The following is a 23,171-nucleotide window of genomic DNA, read 5'->3' on the forward strand; positions in this document are numbered from 1 at the left end:
ACGTTAAGGTGGAATTGTTCATATGTTGAAATGGGAGAATTATATTGTCTTGTGTTGATTGTATTTAATAATATTGACAAGGTGGATGGAATTGGAATTGTTTATATTGATAATGTTGACAGGATGAATTATGTTGGTTGTGACTGTGACTAATGTGTAAAGCTGTGCGACAGTCAGTGTACGTTGTTGAGGGAGTTTGTACACTGGGAGATAGTAATATGTACGTTGTGAGGGAGGGGTACTATTACATATTGCGGTACGTTGTTAAGGGAGGGGTACCAAAGAAATGTGAGCACGTTGTTAAGGAAGTTGTGCTAAGTAAAGAAAAAGGATGGGCACGTTGTCAGGGGGTTGTGCAATGGAAGTGAATTGAATTGGATTGATAATTGTATGTCCTTGTTGTTTAGTTTTATTCCTACTCAACCTCGCGGTTGACTGTGTATTCGTGAACACCTGCGGTGAACCGTTTTATGGGGAGCAGATTTGACAGGTATCAAAGATTAGATGACTCGGGAGCATTAGGATGGGAGCTTGACTTGGACCGTAGTTGAAGTCTAGATCACATAGAATTATTACATCACTTTATTTATTTTCGCTGCGAGTTGTATTGTATTTCATATTAAGTTAGTTGGTTAAAATTGTAATAAACATGTATTCACTAAAGTTTTAATTTAAAGTACTTTGGTATTGTTGTACTTTGTTATTCACTACCTCGGAAAACCGAGATGGTAACAGTTCTATTTATTTGGGAATGTCTAGCTAAAGGCTCCTGAATAAATGGGGGTGTTACACTTCATATATTGGCCATTTACTTTAAATCTTTCGCCCTCGGAATTCTCTAATTCAACGGACCCAAATTTGGTGACAGCGGTCACTGTATAAGGGCCACTCCACCTGGACTTCAGCTTACCAGGAAATAGGCACAGTCGGGCATTAAACAACAACACCTTTTGCCCGACATGGAATTCTCGAGGTATGATCCTTTTATCGTGCCATCTCTTCGTTTTCTCTTTGTAGATGCGTGAGCTATCATAGGCATTTAGCCTAAACTCCTCCAGCTCATGTAGCTGCAATAAACGGTTCTGACCACACAACTTAGGATCATAGCTCAGTTCACGAATAGCCCACCAAGCCTTACACTCTAACTCAACAGGTAAATGACAAGACTTCCCATAAACCAACCGATATGGTGATGCACCAATCGGTCTTTTAAAGGCAGTCCGATATGCCCATAATGTGTCATCCAGTTTAAGACTCCAATCTGTTAGGTTCATTAACCCCTAATTAGATTCCTCTAATTAGTTTCTAAATTACTCACTAATTTAGAATAATATATCTAGTTACATGCAATATGTAAATAAATGAAATAAGGAGAAAAACGGTTTTACCCTTACAAAATGGTGGACCGAATTTTGGGCACAAGGTAGTACACTTTCCTAACCTTGTTCTTGAGCTCAATAACATTAGGATGATCCTCCAAAAAACAAAGTTCCATATTAGGAACTCTCCTCTTAGTTGCACCCAAGACTATCCCATAACACTAATAATATCATTAACTAGATAATATTACTAGTTACCTTAAATATTAAATCTAATATTCATTTTATTACTACCATAGTAATTTTGATGTAAATATTAGAGTTCTAGAACAAATTTTTAGCATAAAAGCAAGTTTTATGTATGAGATCTAGAGAGAGAGGTGTTTTTCACAAAAACATAAGAATAAGAATGATAAAAATGAGAACTAATTCTCATCTTTATGGGAGGGGGGCCGGTTTTCTCTTCTCCAAAAAGAGGCATGCTCATGGTTTTTGTCTTATCAAAACAATAGCTAGGTATATAGGCTTGTAAGGTAATGATGGTGTCTAGTGCATAAATAAGAACACCCATTATTTCCCTTAACCACCCAATATTTCGGCCCCCATAAGAAAATGGTCTTCCATTTTACAAAAATGTCTTTTGTCATATGTAATGTGTGACATGTGACACATAACATGTCACTAGTCATATAAATGCATATTTAACTAATTAAATATCATTATATATCAAATAAATTACATTTAATAAATTAATAAGTAATTCACAATTACATGTATATAAAATGGGTCACATTAAGTCTAGTTAATATAATCTACAATATTTTGCAATTATGATTAACTAATTACTCTTATTTCAAATGTTTCATAAACATTAATCAATTTTAGTAATTTAACATATTAATCACTAAATTGAATCTTATTGAATCAAATTACAATAAGATATATAACTCTCACTCATCGAAAAAAATTTGTTCAATTTAAGGATTTAATTAATGTGTATCGACATACAATTAATTAACTTATCAGTTAAGGGAATTGTTCTATAGGTGTGACCTTAAGGGATCAACTGATCACCACCGTCAAACGACAGTAACGTCAAACTCTAGTCAGCCAATCATTATTGATTAATGTTGATCAGTTGACAATATATTGAATCATCCCTTTTGTTTTATTGTTATGAGATTTAATATGTGATCGCACTATTGTTGAGGACACATACTCCAACAATCTCCCACTTGTCCGAGACAAGTATGCGTCACCAATTCTCTTGTCCTATTACTATCTCCCACTCAATGCAAGGTGTCTCTCAGGTCGTACTTGCATGTGATCATATCTAGAGTGGTTTTCTCGATCTGGAGAGTAGCTGTTTGACCGGAATTATCTGCCATAGATACCTTCCGAGCGTGGCCACGCATTTCCAGTTCACTACTCCTCGAGTGGCCCTGAGATTTAGTTAACCCTGACAAGGGGGGGGGGGACAATTCCTATCGCACTATTCCATTCGAATAGCCACAACTCATCATGACCCAAAAGATGCCCATTTGCACTCCATATTCGGAAGTCGTGGAGCAAAAATCAAAGTTAATCAGAAACTGTGCCATCTTGGGCGAACAGTCTCTAGTCAAAGAATCGACTAAAAAAGAATACAATAGTAGCTCTCGCCACGACTATGCTATATGAATTACAAGAACTCTATTAGCGGTCACTGCCCGACAGAGTGTCCTATACAGTCTGCCTATGTGATCGACTAGTCATCTCTTATGATCCTATGGCACTTGAACTTGCCATCAATCGACTCACACTATAGTCTCTTGGAGACGTCAACTCATATAAGTGACTAAGGGACAATACTATGTTAATCCAGTTCACTTTAATAGGGTTCAACGTTGTCTTTACAACCTATTTGGATATAACAAGGTAATAAAAGAGTTTAAAATAAAACTCAAACGATGAATGTATTATCACATATGTAAAATTAATACAATATCAATTACTACATAATCTATAACCCATATTTAATTTTGTATATAATCGTACATTTCAATTTAATTAAAATGGCAGGACTTATCATGTTAAGCCTATGAGAAGGCCTTGGTCAACAAGTTTTAGCAACATCTTGCACCTTACTTAACCTCATTATATACTATTTCCCTTCGTTATCTATAATCTTGTATTATAAAACCTTTTGAGTACATGTCTAGATCCAATCTAGATATAGGCTCTCTTGCCTTAGGATAGCTCCCACTGTCCTCACAGTGTGTGGGATTCATCCTTCTTGCATATCTCACAGTTCCAAGTGTACTCAAGGGATCAACCGATCACCACCGTCAAACGACAGTAACGTCAAACTCTAGTGAGCCAATCGTTACTGATAAATGATGATCAGTTGACAATATAATTTCCGTTGTATATTACTCATATTTACTCCTCAAAAAATATAGCTAAGATGGTTCTCCAACCATCCTTATGTGTTTAGAATATGATTTTTGTGTAACTCATTGCACATTAATCCAATAATTATTTCTAAACACTTATCCTCTCGTATATATCATTAATAGATTCGGATATTAAAGATGCTTTGCATCTCTTCCTAGTCTCCCAATCCCTCCTTCACGGAGGAGAGCATTGGTCCATCATTCTCAATGAATAATATGTTATCTACATATGAGATATAGAAAAAATATCATTAGTGCCCCTTGAGTACTAATGGATAAACTATATGGCTATATATTGACTTTCACAAAAATTCGATTTTAATTTCTCGTCATACTCCAAGTATACGAAGTATAAGAATAGTGATACATCTTAGCATAATAAATTAATCCAACAGCGGAAGCAAATGGATTCAATTTCTACATGTTCAATACTTTTGAACTTGTCAAGATTCTTATAAGAATATTAACTTTATGCTAATATCCATCGAACTGGATATCTTAGAGATGTATTACTCTTCTCCTAAGTCTTTCATCACTCATAGTGATCAATATGTTATTTACATATAAGACTAATAATACCACCCTACTCCCACTAAACTTCATGTATAAACAAAACTACTCGACAAATCGAGAAAGGTTTATTAAATGACTGAAACATCCCATTCAACTCCTTGACTTCTACTTAAGATTTCTTCTTAAGTTCGTATCCTACCTTAGGATAGTTGCGATTTACAAAACTCATGCAAGATGATTTTAAAATCCAACAGTCAAATAATATATAAAATACGAATTTAACGAAGCGTTGCAATTGGTGTAAACCTCTTACCACCAATCAACCCAGTCATGGAAACATCTTAATGTTTATGTTCAGTTCAGACTTTTGCGGAGTTGAAACTAGATAAAGCATCTTAATAAGTTACAGGTTTGTTACTTTCAAAAATAACATGACTCCTATCCACTTAGGAGTCGAATCAATATTTACTGATTTTGACCAAGAAAGACCACTTTCCTACGTCTTATCTACAGTTTCTGGCTCTTGAACATTTTCTCCCACTCTGTCATTAAGAAATAATTATCTTTTCTTTAATAGACAGCATCATGAGTCACAAACCCTTTGTTCTCGTGATCATGTAGGAAGAGAGAGCACATGTTTACTATCGAAAAAAGCTATAATTTAGGTACCATGCCTAACCATATCTCATATGAAAAGTAGATGATTGCTTTAACCATGTTTTGTTTTAGTGAAAAATTTAAATGCCAGACAAATTTTATAACAGAAACTACCTCCAACTATATTTTAAAGTGTAATACTCCGTATTTTATAAAAATAATTTATGTAATTTAATAATTGATTAAATGGCATTTCTAATAGTAATTACAAATAAGACGTTATTAAATAATAAAGGAAGTAAGCAAGTCGGGAATTGGGTTTAGTTAATATTTGTGCTTTGGGCCGTGTGCCATTATTATATGGGCCGAAATTTATTGGTATAATATGGGTGTGATCGGGTTTTGTATCGGGAATTAATAATAAAATAATATGGGAATAATAATATATAAAAGTAATAATAATTATATTAATAGTAATAATAAAGTTATGGCAATAATAAATTAGTAAATATTGTATGAGGAAATCCCATTTATAGTAAGATTAACATATGTAATAATAATAATAATATAATGATAATTATTATAATAATAATAATTCCTATACTAATTAGAATAAGGTAAAATTATATAGTTTCCTAATTGACCTCGCATTCTCTATATTCCTACACTATAAATACCCTATTAAATCTGAGAAATAAATCACAAATTAAGAGGAGGAGCTTTTGGAGACGGAATTAGCAAGCGGTAATTAATAGGTAACAAATTCTAATCTCGTTTTATTTTCCTATTAAGCTGAATGTGAGACGATCTTAAGACGCTTAGAAACTGACCCAAACCTTGACGGAATCATATGAAACTTTGGGAGGTGGTGCGTGGGATTGCAAGGGTTGGATTGGGTATGGTGGTGGTGTCGGGGAAGGCGTAGGGTGGCGGTGGCAGAAGGGTTTTCGAGGGCTGTGTAGGCGGGTTTAGAACAGGGGAGCAGTGGATTTCGACCCAATTTGGACCCATAAACGGACCTGACTTGACCTCGGCTTGGGTGGGTTGCGACCTAGGCCGTGAAGCGACCACCGTGGTGGAGTCGTGGTGGTCGGAGTTGGTGGTTCGTGTGGTTTTTGGCCGGAAAAACGCAAAAATAGAGGTGATTGCTTGTTGTTGTTGCTGCCGGCTTTTCGTGGTTGTTGTAGTGTTGCAGATGGGTCGGGAGGAATAAGGACCACCCCTGGAACCAACGTTGGTCAGTGGTGATGACGTTGGTGGCCATAGGTGGTGTTGGGGTGTTGAGTGTGGTGTCGGGTCAGGGGAAGGCACACGGGTTGAGGGTGTTTTGGCATGGCTGGGTGGTGTTTGGCGTGGTGGTCTATTGTGGTGGCAAGGGCCTGTAGGTCTGACCGTCGGTGGTGGATGGTTCGGGTGGCAGTGTGGTGGCTCACGGTGGAGCATGGGGTTGGGGTGTTGCCGTGACTAGGAGGGTAGTTTGGGTGTCGGGTTTTCGGTATTGGTAGTGTCGTGGTGATGTTTAGGGTGTGAGCTTGTGGGATGGTGGTGCTAGTTTGGCTGGTGGTTGTGGTTGTCGGGGTGCGTCAGGTTGCAGGCTACTAATAGCTGGGTTTGGTGGTGTCGATGGTGCTTGATGGTGTCGGATATAAGCGGGTATAGGAAGGGTACTCAACACGGGTTCCAAACCATGTATGGGAATGGTGGTTTTGTGTGTCTTGGTGACAGGTTTTAATTTATTAATTCGAGTGACTTGGATTATAATTAAATCGGGTTTTGGTTTATTGAAACGAGTTTTTATAATTATATTATACGAGATTATAATTAACGTAATTAATTAATTAATTAATAATTAATGGAATTATTTGGATAAAGTATATAAGTAGTAATTATTATTATTTGTATTAGGTGACGGTTTTGTTGAGGAACTTTAATTGTTGATTGGATTGCATAATTGGAATGCGTAATCGGAGTATTCGCTTGCCAGGTAGGATAATCTACTCAACTATATCTGGTTTTTCGTGTTTAATGCGTGGATGTTATTGGAAGGGTGATTGGTTTATGATTGCTTGCTCAATTAAGTTAATTGAGTGATTAATATTGTTTGTTGTTGGAGTTGTGCATATAATATACGATTATATTGTGGAACGGTTTATGAGAATTGGACTGCCCCAGGCTTAGTCTCTGGTGGATAATGTGAGTGGTTATTGGACTGCCCCAGGCTTAGTCTCTGGTGGATAACGTGTGTGATTAATTAGAAGGCCCCAGGCTTAGTCTCTGGTGGATAACGTGTGTGAGTATTTGGACTGCCCCAGGCTTAGTCTCTGGTGGATAACGTGGATAGTTGATGTCGAGATGTGACATGTGAACAGTTGAGATTGTAATATTGATAGTTGTGGAAGATTGGTTGTTTTAAAGTATTTTATCCTACTCAACCTCGTGGTTGACTGTGTATTCGTGAACACCTGCGGTGAACCGTTTTATGGGGAGCAGATTTGTGTACTAAAGATTAGTGACTCGGGAGCATTGGGATGAGAGCTTGACTTGGACCATAGTTGAAGTCTAGATCACATAGAATAATTATATCACTTTATTTATTTCCGCTGCGAGTTGTAAATATTTTATATTAAGTTTTAGTTGATTAAATTTGTAATAAACATGTAATCGTTAAAGTTTTAATTTAAAGTACTTTGGTTTGTTTTACTTTGTTCTTCACTACCTCGGGAAACCGAGATGGTAACAGTCCTATTTATTTGGGAATGTCTAGCTAAAGGCTCCCGAATAAATGGGGGTGTTACAAAGTGGTATCAGAGCAAAACGATCCTTAGGCCTAACCAATGGACAATAATGAACATAGGTTGTGTCTAATAAAATGAACCCCGGGTAGGAACTGTTAGGAGCCCCTCTTAGTGCGGTTAAGAAGCTAGCCTTAATTCGTACCATGGCCCTTACAGTTTTGAACCGGTTACCTTGAGAGATATTTCAGTGTGGGATAATTTAAAATGAATATAGTATATTTCCCGGCCTTAGGAATTTGTTGGCTTGTTTGAATGACTGTTTTCGTTAATGATTGCGGATGATTTCTTTTTAAGAATTATGATAAGCATGTCGTTGATGTGGGAATGTATGATAATATGTAGGTGGGAGGTGTGAATATGATTAAACATGTAAAGTATTACTTATTGCGTGAAATTGTGAGGAATGTGATTTTGGTTGATTTCTCGAAATTTTACTCTTGATTGTTTTGGCTGCCATTTACTGTCTGTTTAGAATTTTTATACGATATTTTTATGTATGATACTATTGTGAGTTAGCTTTCATATGCCACTAGTCTCATGTTCAAATAATATACGGTTTAGGAGAAATAGATATTTTAGTGGACAGTGGTCAGAATATTCCTGTACAGTGATGTTTTCGCGCCATGTTTTTGTAAAAATTGCCATTTAAAAACTACCTGTCGATTTTGTGTAATTCTAACTACATTGTTTAAAATATTCATATATGTTTCTAAATTGATAAGCCAAGTTGCAAGGTAAATTTTTGACAATTAATAGTGATTTTTACAATTTGACCTAAGTTTCTGACAAGTTGCTGTGAAATTTCTGTTTTGACCAAATAAATTGTAAAATGCATTATAAATTGACCTTATGAGTTTTTGACTTGATTCTTTTTCTTAAAATTTACTAACTCTCTGTATTTTCTAAAAAGTATAATTTATCGAGGTTAATTAAGTTATTATTTATTTATGATTTTTAGAAATTATAACATGTTTTCCAAGCCTTGAAAAGTGTAAGTTTTTGTTTCTTATCTTTTGCACGTTGATAATTTAATGTTGTAAACTATATGAAGTAGATACCATGTCTAGTGATATGCGGAATGTGTTCCCTAAGCCTATATATATGTTCACATTAATTACATCCATGTTGTAGTTAGATGTCATTATTAAGAAAAGATTAACTAAACAATTATGCGTATTTTGTTACAGATTATTATTTAGTCTGGCAATGTAATCGTTGGTAGTTAAGTAAAGTAGTTGGGTTTAAATAAATATTAGTTCGAATATCCTATATGATTGGTTTTGCCATTTAAGAAGTAAATCAGAGATTTTGTTATTCATTTAATCATTAATTGGAGTTGTGTTGGAAATAATAGTTGTCTTGTTACAAGGTGTGTTCCTTATTTTGTGACATTACAACAATGATTTGGTTGTTCCTGTTATTCTGAACTTCGAGGACGAAGTTTATTTTTAGGGGGAAGGAATGTAATACTACGAATATTTTGAGTTATTGTTGTGTTACCTTATGATAAGATTGACGTGATTGATAATCGTAAAATGCTTGATTGTGTTGGATGGTGCTTAGTTGTGAGGATGTTTATAAGTGATGTGGTGGTAGTTGTGGGCGAACTTCGGGACGAAGTTCATTTTAAGGGGGGAAGACTGTAATACTCCGTATTTTATAAGAATAATTTATGTAATTTAATAATTGATTAAATGACATTTCTAATAGTAATTATAAATAAGACGTTAATTAAATAATAAAGGAAGTAAGAAAGTCGGGAATTGGGTTTAGTTAATATTTGTGCTTTGGGCCGTGTGCCATTATTATATGGGCCGAAATTTATTGGTATAATATGAATGTGATCGGGTTTTTTTATCGGGAATTAATAATAAAATAATATGGGAATAATAATATATAAAAGTAATAATAATTATATTAATAGTAATAATAAAGTTATGGCAATAATAAATTAATAAATATTGTATGAGGAAATCCCATTTATGGTAAGATTAACATATGTAATAATAATAATATAATGATAATTATTATAATAATAATTCCTATACTAATTAGAATAAGGTAAAATTATATAGTTTCCTAATTGACCTCGCATTCTCTATATTCCCACACTATAAATACCCTATTAAATCTGAGAAATAAATCACAAATTAAGAGGAGGAGCTTTTGGAGACGGAATTAGCAAGCGGTAATTAATAGGTAACAAATTATAATCTCGTTTTATTTTCTTATTAAGCTTAATGTGAGACGATCTTAAGACGCTTAGAAACAGACCCAAACCTTGACGGAATCATACGAAACTTTGGGAGGTGGTGCGTGGGATTGCAAGGGTTGGATTGGGTATGGTGGTGGTATTGGGGAAGGCGTAGGGTGGCGGTGGCAGAAGGGTTTTCGAGGGCTTTGTAGACGGGTTTAGAACAGGGGAGCAGTGGATTTCGACCCATAAACGGACCTGACTTGACCTGGGCTTGAGTGGGTTGCAACCTAGGCCGGGAGGCGACCACCGTGGTGGAGTCGTGGTGGTCGAACTTGATGGTTCGTGTGGTGTTTGGCCAGAAAAACGCGAAAACAGAGGTGATTGCTTGTTGTTGTTGCTGCTGGCTTTTCGTGGTTGTTGTAGTGTTGTAGATGGGTCGGGAGGAATAAGGACCACCCCTGGAACCAACGTTGGTCAGTGGTGATGACGTTGGTGGCCAGAGGTGGTGTTGGGGTGTTGAGTGTGGTGTCGGGTCAGGGGAAGGCACACGGGTTGAGGGTGTTTTGGCTCGGCTGGGTGGCTTTTGACGTGGTGGTCTGTTGTGGTGGCTAGGGCCTTTAGGTCTGACCGTGGGTGGTGAATGGTTCGGGTGGCAGTGTGGTGGCTCACGGTGGAGCATGGTGTTGGGGTGTTGCCGTGACTAGGAGGGTAGTTTGGGTGTCGGGTTTTCGGTATTGGTAGTGTCGTGGTGATGTTTAGGGTGTGAGCTTGTGGGATGGTGTTGCTGGTTTGGCTGGGGGTTGTGGTTGTCGGGGTGCGTCAGGTTGCAGGCTATTAATAGCTGGGTTTGGTGGTGTCGATGGTGGTTGATGGTGTCGGATATAAGCGGGTATAGGAAGGGTACTCAACACGGGTTCCAAACCATGTATGGGAAGGGTGGTTTTGTGTGTTTTGGTGACGGGTTTTAATTTATTAATTCGAGTGACTTGGATTATAATTAAATCGGGTTTTGGTTTATTGAAACGGGTTTTTATAATTATATTATACGAGATTATAATTAACGTAATTAATTAATTAATTAATAATTAATGGAATTATTTGGATAAAGTATATAAGTAGTAATTATTATTATTTGTATTAGGTGACGGTTTTGTTGAGGAACTTTAATTGTTGATTGGATTGCATAATTGGAATGCGTAATCGGAGTATTCGCTTGCCATGTAGGATAATCTACTCAACTATATCTGGTTTTTCGTGTTTAATGCGTGGATATTATTGGAAAGGTGATTGGTTTATGATTGCTTGCTCAATTAAGTTAATTGAGTGATTAATATTGCTGGTTATTGGAGTTGTGCATATCATATATGATTATATTGTGGGACGGTTTATGAGAATTGGACTGCCCCAGGCTTAGTCTCTGGTGGATAATGTGAGTGGTTATTGGACTGCCCTAGGCTTAGTCTCTGGTGGATAACGTGTGTGATTAATTGGAAGGCCCCAGGCTTAGTCTCTGGTGGATAACGTGTGTGAGTATTTGGACTGCCACAGGCTTAGTCTCTTGTGGATAACATGGATAGTTGATATCGAGATGTGACATGTGAACAGTTGAGATTGTAATATTGATAGTTGTGGAAGATTGGTTGTTTTAAAGTATTTTATCCTACTCAACCTCGTGGTTGACTGTGTATTCGTGAACACCTGCGGTGAACCGTTTTATGGGGAGCAGATTTGACAGATACTAAAGATTAGCTGACTCGGGAGCATTGGGATGAGAGCTTGACTTGGACCATAGTTGAAGTCTAGATCACATAGAATAATTATATCACTTTATTTATTTCCGCTGCGAGTTGTAAATATTTTATATTAAGTTTTAGTTGATTAAATTTGTAATAAACATGTAATCGTTAAAGTTTTAATTTAAAGTACTTTGGTTTGTTGTACTTTGTTATTCGCTACCTCGAGAAACCGAGATGGTAACAGTCGTATTTATTTGGGAATGTCTAGCTAAAGGCTCCCGAATAAATGGGGGTGTTACATAAAGATTCAATCATATCGTAATGAAAGTGAACTTGTGATACCATATCACACTCCTTTTGGTGCAGATAAAAGTTTTCACTTTATTGTTCCCCATTTTAACAAAATACTAATACTTTTTAAACATTCATTGAACTTATTCAAAGAATTTCTCTTCTTACATCATTAAGTGGATACCAAGTATCTACCTAGTTCGTTGGTAAAACAGATGAAGAAGTAATAACCTTTTCTGATTGAAATTGTATTCGACCATGCACTTCAAAGTGTAAATAGGACGAATATCTTACTCTATTCATAATCCTTTTTAAGAAAAAGTCGTGAATTATCTTGCTTTGAACACAAGATTCACACACACCAAAAGATTCTCAATCAAATAGTTTGGGAGACTAGTCAAAACTAGTTTCTAAATGAGATTTTCAATCGAGAATTGAAAAATCATTGGGGTCACCAACTTGAGTCTTGTATATATGACATTTATTTCTAGTTTGAATATAATTACCTTGATTTGTATGGTCTCACCATAAACTTAATCGTGGTATGTAAGGGCACAACGCTTGTTTTAATTGCATAATAGAGAAACCCTTTGCGTTTTATACAAAAACTTGAATTATATTCTTATTTAGACTTATTGTACATCATAACAATTATTGAGGTACATTTCTAAACACAAAACTAAAATGAGTACACTACAACATTTTTGCTAGTCGTCACACGATAATACCAAATATTATGATAAAATCCACAAATTTGTATCAAATACTCACGATGTGGTAATTAGCAAGAATGCAATGTCAATGTCATAGATATTCAGGAAAATATGTTGGAGTCACACGACCAACTTCCTTGATGTTTACTTATTTGGGGTTTGTCTCTATTATAGTGCCCAACACTTTCTCTTTCGAGCCTAGTTCTATCCTTAATAATTAAGATAGCTACTTACTTCTTATTGCTCCCACTGACTTCAAGAATTTCTACTTGATGAAGACTTATCTTCATTTAAATTCCTAGTTAATCCTTCACAAGGGTTAACTCTATTGTGGTATTTAGTTAATTAAAATTTCTAACAAATTAATTTACCAATTTAACATTGTCATGTTCTTAACAACTTAAGTGCTTGATGACAAGTGTTTAGGTTGAACAAAAAGACTTTTGAACCGTGGATGCATAGAAGATATTATCAAAATATATTTTGACTAATCATTACTTCTATTCATACTTCATCACAAGAAATTATACATAGGCATGTTAGGAATTTAAGATGCAAATCTTATACTCCCTCCTATTCTAAATAACTGTCCCATTTGTCATTTCCGTTTATTCACATAACTGTCCCATTTGCCATATTGGGACATGGTTTTTTACTTTCCTACGCTTAACTCTTTTCTTTATTTACCACCTCAACCACCCATAACTCATCATATTCAATACTTTTCATTATTTAACTCATATATTCTTACCCCTATACAATAATTTTCGTTATTTTAATTATATTCCTTAATTTTCGTTCCATTGTCCAAATGGGACACTTATTCGGAATAGGAGGGAGTATGGCATAGGACAACTCCTATGGAGTTCTATAGAATAGAACGATTCCTATGGAGCTAGTCCATACCCTATTTAAACGGTTCAATTGAGGCTTTTTAGAAAGGAGATTTTATTAGTCTTTGGCTATAGTGGTTTAATGGAGGCATAAGTTAAAATCGAAATGACATCGGATATGTCTAGGAGCAAAGATATAGAACAAATTTAACCAACGAAATAGTGGGAAAACTAACATTCATCGTAATATATGAAAACTTTTAGCAAGTTTTAGCATTTATATAATGACCTCCACCCAATTATATAAATGATTCCAAGACCCAAATTCATACTAGCTCGATTGTGGGATAACGGTCCCTCTACAACCTTTACTAATACAATTTGGTGGGTTAACTCGTTTAACCGATTCTACACTTAGAACTCTTGGTCGATGAAATTACATTAAGTTCATCTTTAGCCCGAACCTATTGGGACAACGGTCCCTCTAATACTTTCGTTGAGATCAACCAAATTTCGAAATGTAATAACATCTTATTACCCCACTTACCCGACGTTAAAATAAAACACCCCGGTATAATATTTCAATACCGTATTGTACCCCTAATGAAATTGGGATTCATGAGTTCCTACTATTTGGTAAGGCCAAGTCTCAAATTTTAGAAATGTGAAGGTCTTGTCAATTTATTATCTATCTCTTTTAAGTGAACTAAATTAGTGATCTATCGATAATTATAATTGACAAGGTCGATGATTCGATATAAAAAGATATGCATGTGATGTTATGGCGATTTGGCATGCATGCAAACATATAAAATAGAACATGTAAAGAAAAGCAATTTCCTAGTATGACCTTTCCTAAAATAGAAAATCTAATAATCTATTACATATTTGGAAACCAACTCCTTTGGTCCCTTGAACTTCATGTGACGCGCCTCCCAAGGAAACACCGTCTTGATTGGAACTCCTTTCCGAATGGCTCCGTCTTTAGGAAACTCCGGAATTACAAAATAATAATAAAATACATAGCTATTCCTATTATACATTTGTAATAAAAATTTAAATCTATTAAATTACAAAACGGTGATGCGAGATCACAATAAAATTACAACCGAATCGATATTCCCTTACATTACGGGCAATACCGATTAAAAACTAAGGCCATACTAAGACAAATTACATGATTCAAAATTACATAAATTTAAATGACATACATCTATAAAAATACAGCATTATATATGTATTCAACATGCAAAAATGAATGTGCCAAATCGCCTTATTAGATTATATCGTATATCGCTTTGGTTTTATGGAAATGCGTGATTTTTAACTTATTAAAATCACAAAACAATACTTAAATCAAATTTAAGTCCAAGTTAATTACCCTAACTGTCTTAGGACTCAAATGTTAGTCCACACTAATATTTGACAATAATCTAACTTGGTATTACATTATTGCTCATTATAATTTTATTACTCTTAACAATTAAGAAATAATTCCCAATAAATCATAAAAATTTGAAAAAATTCGAAATCAAAATTTTGCAAATTCTGGAATGTGACCAAGTTCCCAAAAATTCAATAAAATATGCTCACAAAGCTTTTTTAATTTATTTCATGAATAAATAACATAAATCATAATTTTTACAACTTAATTCCAAATTAATCACAAAAATATGAAAAATTCAAAATCAAAATTTTTAACATACTATAAAAATTTCTAGATCCTGGAAAAACATAAATCCAACCAAAAAAATTCGAATTTAATTTTATGACTAATAAAGTTGCCTTTTATCAATTTTATCACATAAAAATCAATAAACACACAAAATTAACAAAATTAATTTTTCTATTTCACACATGATGTTCTAAATATGTGTGAAACTTTGGGAAAAAATTCCATGCCATAAATTTTGTTTTAGCGAATTTTAGCTTATATAATCTCGATTTATTTCATTTTAACCATTAAAATCATAAATCATGCAAAATTAATCACATTAACCTCAAACTGTACATAAAATAAGTAAAATATGCATATGAGATCATATTAAAAGTTTGTGGCCAGAAACATCATATAACTATTTTTAGTTATTAAATAACCATTTTACTCAATAAAATGTTATTATTATCCAATAAATTATAAAAGTGAGCAATAAAATTCCATAAATCATCTACAATGATCTAAAATATTTTAGGATCAGAATGTATACATGCATGGAAAAATTCCGTGCATATACTATATAAACACAAATTTTCCGGTTTTTATTTTAGTCATCTAATAACTCATAAAAAAACTCAAAAAACGATTTGCATGCAACAACAAAGCTTTGATACCAATTGTTAGGTTCATTAACCCCTAATTAGGCTCCTCTAATTAGTTTCTAAATTACTCACTAATTTAGAATAATAGATCTAGTTACATGCAATATGTAAATAAATGAAATAAGAACAAAAACGGTTTTACCCTTACAAAACGGTGGAACGAATTTTGGGCACAAGATAGGACACCTTCTTAACCTGTTCTTGAGCTCAATAACATTAGGATGATCCTTCAAAAACCAAAGTTCCATATTAGGAACTCTCCTCTTAGTTGCACCCAAGACTATCCCATAACACTAATAATATCATTAACTAGATAATATTAATAGTTACCTTAAATATTAAATCTAATATTCATTTTATTACTACCATAGTAATTTTGATGTAAATATTAGAGTTCTAGAACAAATTTTTAGCATAAAAGCAAGTTTTATGTATGAGATATAGAGAGAGGTGTTTTTCACAAAAACATAAGAATAAGAAAAATAAAAATGAGAACTAATTCTCATCTTTATGGGAGGGGGCCCGGTTTTCTCTTCTCCAAAAAGAGGCATGCTCTTACTTTTTGTCTTATCAAAACAATAGCTAGGTATCTAGGCTTGTAAGGTAATGATGGTGTCTAGTGCATAAATAAGAACACCCATTATTTCCCTTAACCACCCAATATTTCGGCCCCCATAAGAAAATGGTCTTCCATTTTACAAAAATGTCTTTTGTCATATGTAATGTGTGACATGTGACACATAACATGTCACTAGTCATATAAATGCATATTTAACTAATTAAATATCATTATATATCAAATAAATTACATTTAACAAATTAACAAGTAATTCACAATTACATGTATATAAAATGGGTGACATTAAGTCTAGTTAATATAATCTACAACATTTTGAAATTATGATTAACTAATTACTCTTATCTCAAATGTTTCATAAACATTAATTAATTTTAGTAATATAACATATTAATCACTAAATTGAATCTTATTTAATCAAATTACAATAAGATATATAACTCTCACTCATTGATAAAAATTTGTTCAATTTAAGGAATTAATTAATCTGTATCGACATACAATTAATTAACTTATCAGTTAAGGGAATTGTCCTATAGGTGTGACCTTAACCACCGTCAAACGACAGTAACGTCAAACTCTAATCAGCCAATCGTTTCCGATTAATGTTGATCAGTTAACAATATATTGAATCATCTCTTTTGTATTCTTGTTATGAGATTTAACATGTGATCGCACTATTGTTGAGGACACATACTCAAACACAATCCTTCCGTGATTTAGAGACTACCTTAGCCAACATCTCTTTTAGTTCCCTATTAGAGACCTCAACCTACCCACTAGTTTGGGGATGATACCCCAAACCACGACGATGTTGGACACCGACCTTAAACAGTATAGCTGTAAGTTTCTTTTCTGTAAAGTGCATTCCCCCATCACTAATGACAACCCTAGGGACACCAAATCACAGTCTTGGCATCACAGTTAGGTGAAGCAATGGTCTCCACCCATTTTGACACATAGTCTACAACTACCCAAATATACCTGTTACCTTTACTAGACTGGAATGGTCCTTGGAAATCAATGCCCCATACATCAAAAACCTCGACCTCTAGAATGCCATTTTGTGGCATCTCATGTCTCTTAGATATATTCCCGGAGCGTTGGCAACCATCACAAGTTGAAACAAACACTTTAGCATCGGCAAATAAAGTAGGCAAGTAAAAACCAGATTGAAGTACCTTAGCCACGGTTCGCGACGGACCGTGGTGACCACCATAAGAGGACGAATGACAGCCTTCTAGGATTTCTTTGGTCTCCCACTGCGGAATACACCGTCTGTAGAGACCGTCTGCACACTCCTTAAATAAATAAGGATCATCCCAGAAGTAGTGCTTAGCATTGTAAAGAAATTGCTTCCTTTGCTGATAAGAGAAGTCAGGTGGCAGCTCGCCACAGACAACATAGTTAGCCAAATCTGCATACCATGGATCATGGTTAGTTTTAGTAAATACGACAAATAAAGTGTCATCAGGAAAAGAATCATCAATAGGCAAAGGATCCTCTCCCTCCTGCTGCGGTAATCGCGACAGGTGATCAGCTAATACATTCTCGGCGCCCGTCTTATCTTTGATTTGCAGATCAAATTCCTAGAGGAGTAGTATCCACCACAGCAGTCGTGGCTTAGCTTCCTTCTTAGCAAGAAGGTGTCTCAGCGCTGCATGGTCCGTAAAAACAGTAACTTCTGAACCTATCAAATACGAGCGAAACTTCTCCAGCGTATAAACCACAGCTAATAACTCCTTCTCAGTAATCGTGTACTTCACTTGACCCTCATCCAGAGTTCGACTCGCATAGTAGATCGCGCTCAAAGCTTTGTCTTTCCGCTGGCCTAACACCGCTCCTAATGCATAATCACTAGCGTCACACATAATCTCGAAAGGCAGCTCCCAGTTAGGAGGCTGGATAATCGGTGCTGAAATCAAGGCATGCTTCAACCTGTTAAAAGCAAAAAGACACTCATTAGTAAAAACAAAGGGGGGATCCTTAAGTAACAACTGTGTAAGTGGTTTAGCAATTTTTGAAAAATCCTTGATGAACCGGCGATAAAAGCCAGCATGACCAAGAAAACTCCTCACTCCTTTAACATTAACAGGAGGCAATTGCTGAATCACTTGCACCTTTGCCTTATCAACCTCAATGCCCCTATCAGAAACCAAGTGCCCTAAGACAACTCCCTCGTTGACCATAAAGTGGCACTTCTCCCAGTTAAGCACGAGATTAACCTTAATGCAGCGCTGCAACATTTTATCAAGGTTAGACAAGCAGTTATCAAAATCACTCCCATAGACACTAAAATCGTCCAAAAAGACCTCCATAATAGACTCTATATACTCAGAAAATATTCCTATCATGCACCTTTGAAAGATGGCAAGGGCATTACACAAACCAAAAGGCATTCTACGCTAAGCAAAAACGCTCTGAGGACAAGTAAAAGTAGTCTTTTCCTGATCATCCGGATGAATAGGGATCCGAAAGAACCTTGAGTATCCATCTAAATAATAGAAAAACTTATAAGAGGCTAACCTTTCTACCATCTTATCAATGAAAGGAAGGGGGGAAGATCTTTCTTTGTGGCGGCATTTAGCTGTCTGTAGTCTATGCACATCCGCCAACCAGTTACTACTCTAGTAGGTATCAATTCATTTTTGTCATTCTTAACCACAGTAGTTCCTCCTTTCTTAGGAACAACCTGAACTGGACTCACCCATTTAGAGTGGCCAACAGAGTAGATAATACCTGCATCGAGTAACTTCATTACCTCAGCCATCACAACATCCTGCATTTTCTAATTCAGCCTGTGCTGACCCTGTCTGCAAGGTTTGTGATATTCTTCTAACTCAATCCTGGGCATACAAATATCAGGACTAATGCCCTTAATGTCATCCATTGAATAACCCATTGCTTTCCTGTTTTTCTTAAGAACAGCTAACAAAGCGGTCAGCTGATTATCATCCAATTTGGCACTAACAATGACTGGATACTGCTCAGTATCATCTAAGAATGCATATTTAAGATGATAAGGAAGAGGCTTACGCTCGGGTACCTTTACCTCCATAGCGCATAGAGTATTTACCAATTGTTCTACCCTCTCTCCTTCGGCGTCGGTGAGTTCACGCTCATCTATCGCAGCTTTAAGCAAATCTAACACAGCGTCATTGTTTTCTGGGTTATCAGCACACTCATCTAGCAACATCAAAGCTTCCAGTGGATCCTTAATCAAGGAATCTGACCAGAACTCATAAACAGACTCATCAACGATATAACCTGAATAACAAGTATCCTCTATCATTGGTCTAGCAAGTGTACTAGGCAAACTGAAAGTGATGGCGTCATCCCCCACTGCAAGAGTCAAATACCCCTATTTAACATCAATAATAACCCCAGCTGTACATAAGAATGGTCTTCCTAGTATAATTGGGGTCCGGGTATCCTCAGCTATGTCTAAGACAATGAAGTCTACTGGTATAAAGAACTTACCTACTTTGACAGGCACGTCTTCTAGGATACCTAAGGGTCATCTAACCGATCTATTATCCATCTGGAGGGTGATATTAGTCATTTTAAGATGACCCATATTAAGTTTCTTGCAAACAGAGTAGGGCATGACGCTGACACTGGCTCCTAAGTCACAGAGAGCCTTATGTATCACTTCATTTCCTATGTTACAGGTAATAGAGAAACTATCCGGGTCTTTCATTTTAGGCAGAACTTTATTGAGAATTAAGTTACTAGACTCTTCCATAAATGCAACAGTCTCAAACTCACTCAGCTCTCTCTTACGCGTCAAAATATCTTTCATAAATTTTGCATAAGAAGGTACCTGGGTAATTAGCTCGATAAAAGGAACAGTCACCTGAAGATTCTTGACCACATCCACGAATTTACCGTACTGTCGCTCAACCTTAGCATCTTTCAGACGTCCTGGATAAAGAATTCTGGTAACAATAAGTGGGTCTGTGACTTTCGTTTTACCTTTGTCTAAATATGGCATCTCCACAGCAGGGGAAGATGACACAGCAGCGTGTTTAGACTTCAAAACAATATCCTCACCCCTGCTGGTACTCGATCGAGCACAATTTTCACTCGATCGAGAATTTTTACCATGGGAATTACTCGATCGAAGAACACAAGGCTCTCGATCGAGATCTTCGGTCTGGGCACTCCTCCATCGAGAACATAGATCACCCGATCGAGGACTTTTAGAGGAGAAACCGCTAGATCGAGTACTAGATACACTCGATCAAGGACTTGGACGATGTTCAGCAGGGACGTCGTCAATTTGTTCTTCCAAAACAGTTTCCGGAGTTTCATCAACAGGTATATCAGCATTTTCCGGCATTTTTGGTCCATCATAAGTAAGACCACTTCGGAGATTTATTGCATTGATCGGATCACAAGGAGGTAAGTGACTTGCTTGGCTCACTTGCTCAAATGTAAGTTGTGCGACTTGATCCTGTAACTGCTTCATAGAACCCTTATTTTCTTCCGCATTTTTCTGAACTTGAAGTGCTAAGGATAGCACCAAGGACTTCAATTATGCTATTTCTATATTTGTAGAGGAAGGTTTATCTTGTTGCGGCATTGGATCAACAGGACTAGAAGTACTTCCTACGGCTACATTTTCACAAAGTTGAGAGAATGAGACTCCTTCCTTGACTTGTTGATAAGCACGGACTCACTCTACCTCTGCCATACAAGTGATAGGATCATATCCTTCCGCACCAAATCTACCACAAATCGCTTCTTGCTCGATTATAGCATGGATTTGCTCATGTTCACCCGTAATTTGTAGAACCTCCAAATTGTCATACTTCTCATTAAGAATTTCTACTTCAGCTACAAAAGAGTCACCAGCTCTTTCATTCACTCGTCTGCCTCCTCCGGGATTTCCATATTCAGCTACATGAATGGCCATGTCTTCAATAAGATGCCACCCCTTATCATCTTCAACATTTTTCTGAAATCTCCCTTTAGCTGCATTATCCAATATGGCTCTTTGATCAGCATACAACCCATTGTAAAATTGGGTGCATAAGAACCATCGTTGGAGACCATGATGAGGTACAGAGTAAACTAGTTTCTTGAACCTAGTCCAAGCTCCATTCAGATCTTTGGTAGGTAGTTGTGTGAATGTAGTGATTTGGGCTCTTAGCGCATTGGCGCACTGTGGTGGAAAATACCTTCTGTAAAAGGCCAAGGCTAGGGAATTCCAGTCAGTAACACTGGCAGCTTCCCTATCCAAATCTCTCAACCATTCCCGGGCGTCATCAGTCAAAGATAAAGGAAAAAGAACTCCCTTGACCCTATCCTATGTCACCCCAGCAGCTAAAGGAATGGTAGAGCAATACTCAGTAAACAACTCCATATGCTTACACGGATCTTCGCTAGCTGCTCCCTTGAAGAGATTCCTCTCAACCAACTGAATGTAGGCCGGATGAATTCCAAAGGTGCCCGAATCTGTAGTAGGTAGCAAGAAACCTTTGGGCAGAGAATCTACCGTAGGTTCTGAGTGACTGGCGATGTTTGGCATTTTAGCAAACGGGGTTGTAAGAATGGCAGATATGACAGTGGCCTCTTCTAGGACAGATTACCTGCAACACAATTATAGCACTAGAGAAAAATGTGAGATCGGTCTCAAGGAATGAATTCCTTGAGACGAGAGACAAACTTAAAGTAAAGCAACAAAATTACGCCACCTCCCCGGCAACGGCGCCAAAATTTGACACGGCTATCGCAACCCTATCAAAAATAAAACCAGCTGGTCTCTAATAAATGTAGTAGAGGCAGTCGGGTATCGAATCCACAGGGAGATGAAAAAATGTATGCTAAACTAAGTCTGTCTAAGTAACTGTTTCTTGGGGTTTTGGTTGTTTTAGTTCTAAACTACGAAGTTATAAGGGAAGAGAGCAGAGAAGAGATAAGGATTAAACTTTAGAGAAATTGGCAAATAAAGAGAGATAGCTAGGACAGTCGGTTCACCATGGTTTTCTAGGAGTCCAACATAGGGTCACATGTCAGCATAAATTCGGTCTGCAGGGTAATGAAAAGGTCCTTTCGGTTCGCTATTCGCCCTAAAATATTACTAGCTTAGCTTTCACCCTCACTAGCATGCCCTAATGTTCATTGCAGGTCTTACCCCTTCCAATCTCTCGATCTAGGTCAAGGTGTACCAATTCAATTAGCTAAATGCGTCGAATCAAGCAACTAATCGCTATTAAATGCAATGATTAACAACACAAACCTAATTTACACCAAACCCAAATAACCTATCATAATTCCCTAATTACCATGGCTCCCCTATGTCCTAACATAGAAGAATTAGCTATGCATGATATATATTGAAGAAATAATAAATAGCACAACAAATAAATTGAACATCCTAAATAACAAAAAGACAAGAGAAAGAGAAATCAATAGAAGAGATGAAAACAAGAATGAAATTGCAATAATAATTAATCGAAATAAAGAGTAGAAATACCGAATACAAGAGAGTAGCAATGGAGTAATTAGGTTTTTAAGAGTAGAGTTCTAAGAGAAGGAATGAGAGAGAAGGGGAGAAGAAGAAATCTGACTGCCGTCCTTTTCCTATTTATTCCTTGATACAAAAAATAGGATACTCGAAAATTAACTAAAGATTGTGTATCAGACTAAACCTCTCGATCGAGTAGAATCAAACTACTCGATCGAGGACAATTCATGGCAAACATCTCGATCAAGACAACTAGGTGCTCGATCGAGGAACTCGATATATACCCATCTCGATCGAGTAAAGCAGGTGCTCGATCGAGATCTCTCAGCAACCAAGGGTACTCGATCGACTGGTTTTGACAACCAATCTGATCG

This window comes from Silene latifolia, unplaced genomic scaffold (assembly GCF_048544455.1).
Source record: "Silene latifolia isolate original U9 population unplaced genomic scaffold, ASM4854445v1 scaffold_75, whole genome shotgun sequence".
NCBI classification, from domain to species: domain Eukaryota; kingdom Viridiplantae; phylum Streptophyta; class Magnoliopsida; order Caryophyllales; family Caryophyllaceae; genus Silene; species Silene latifolia.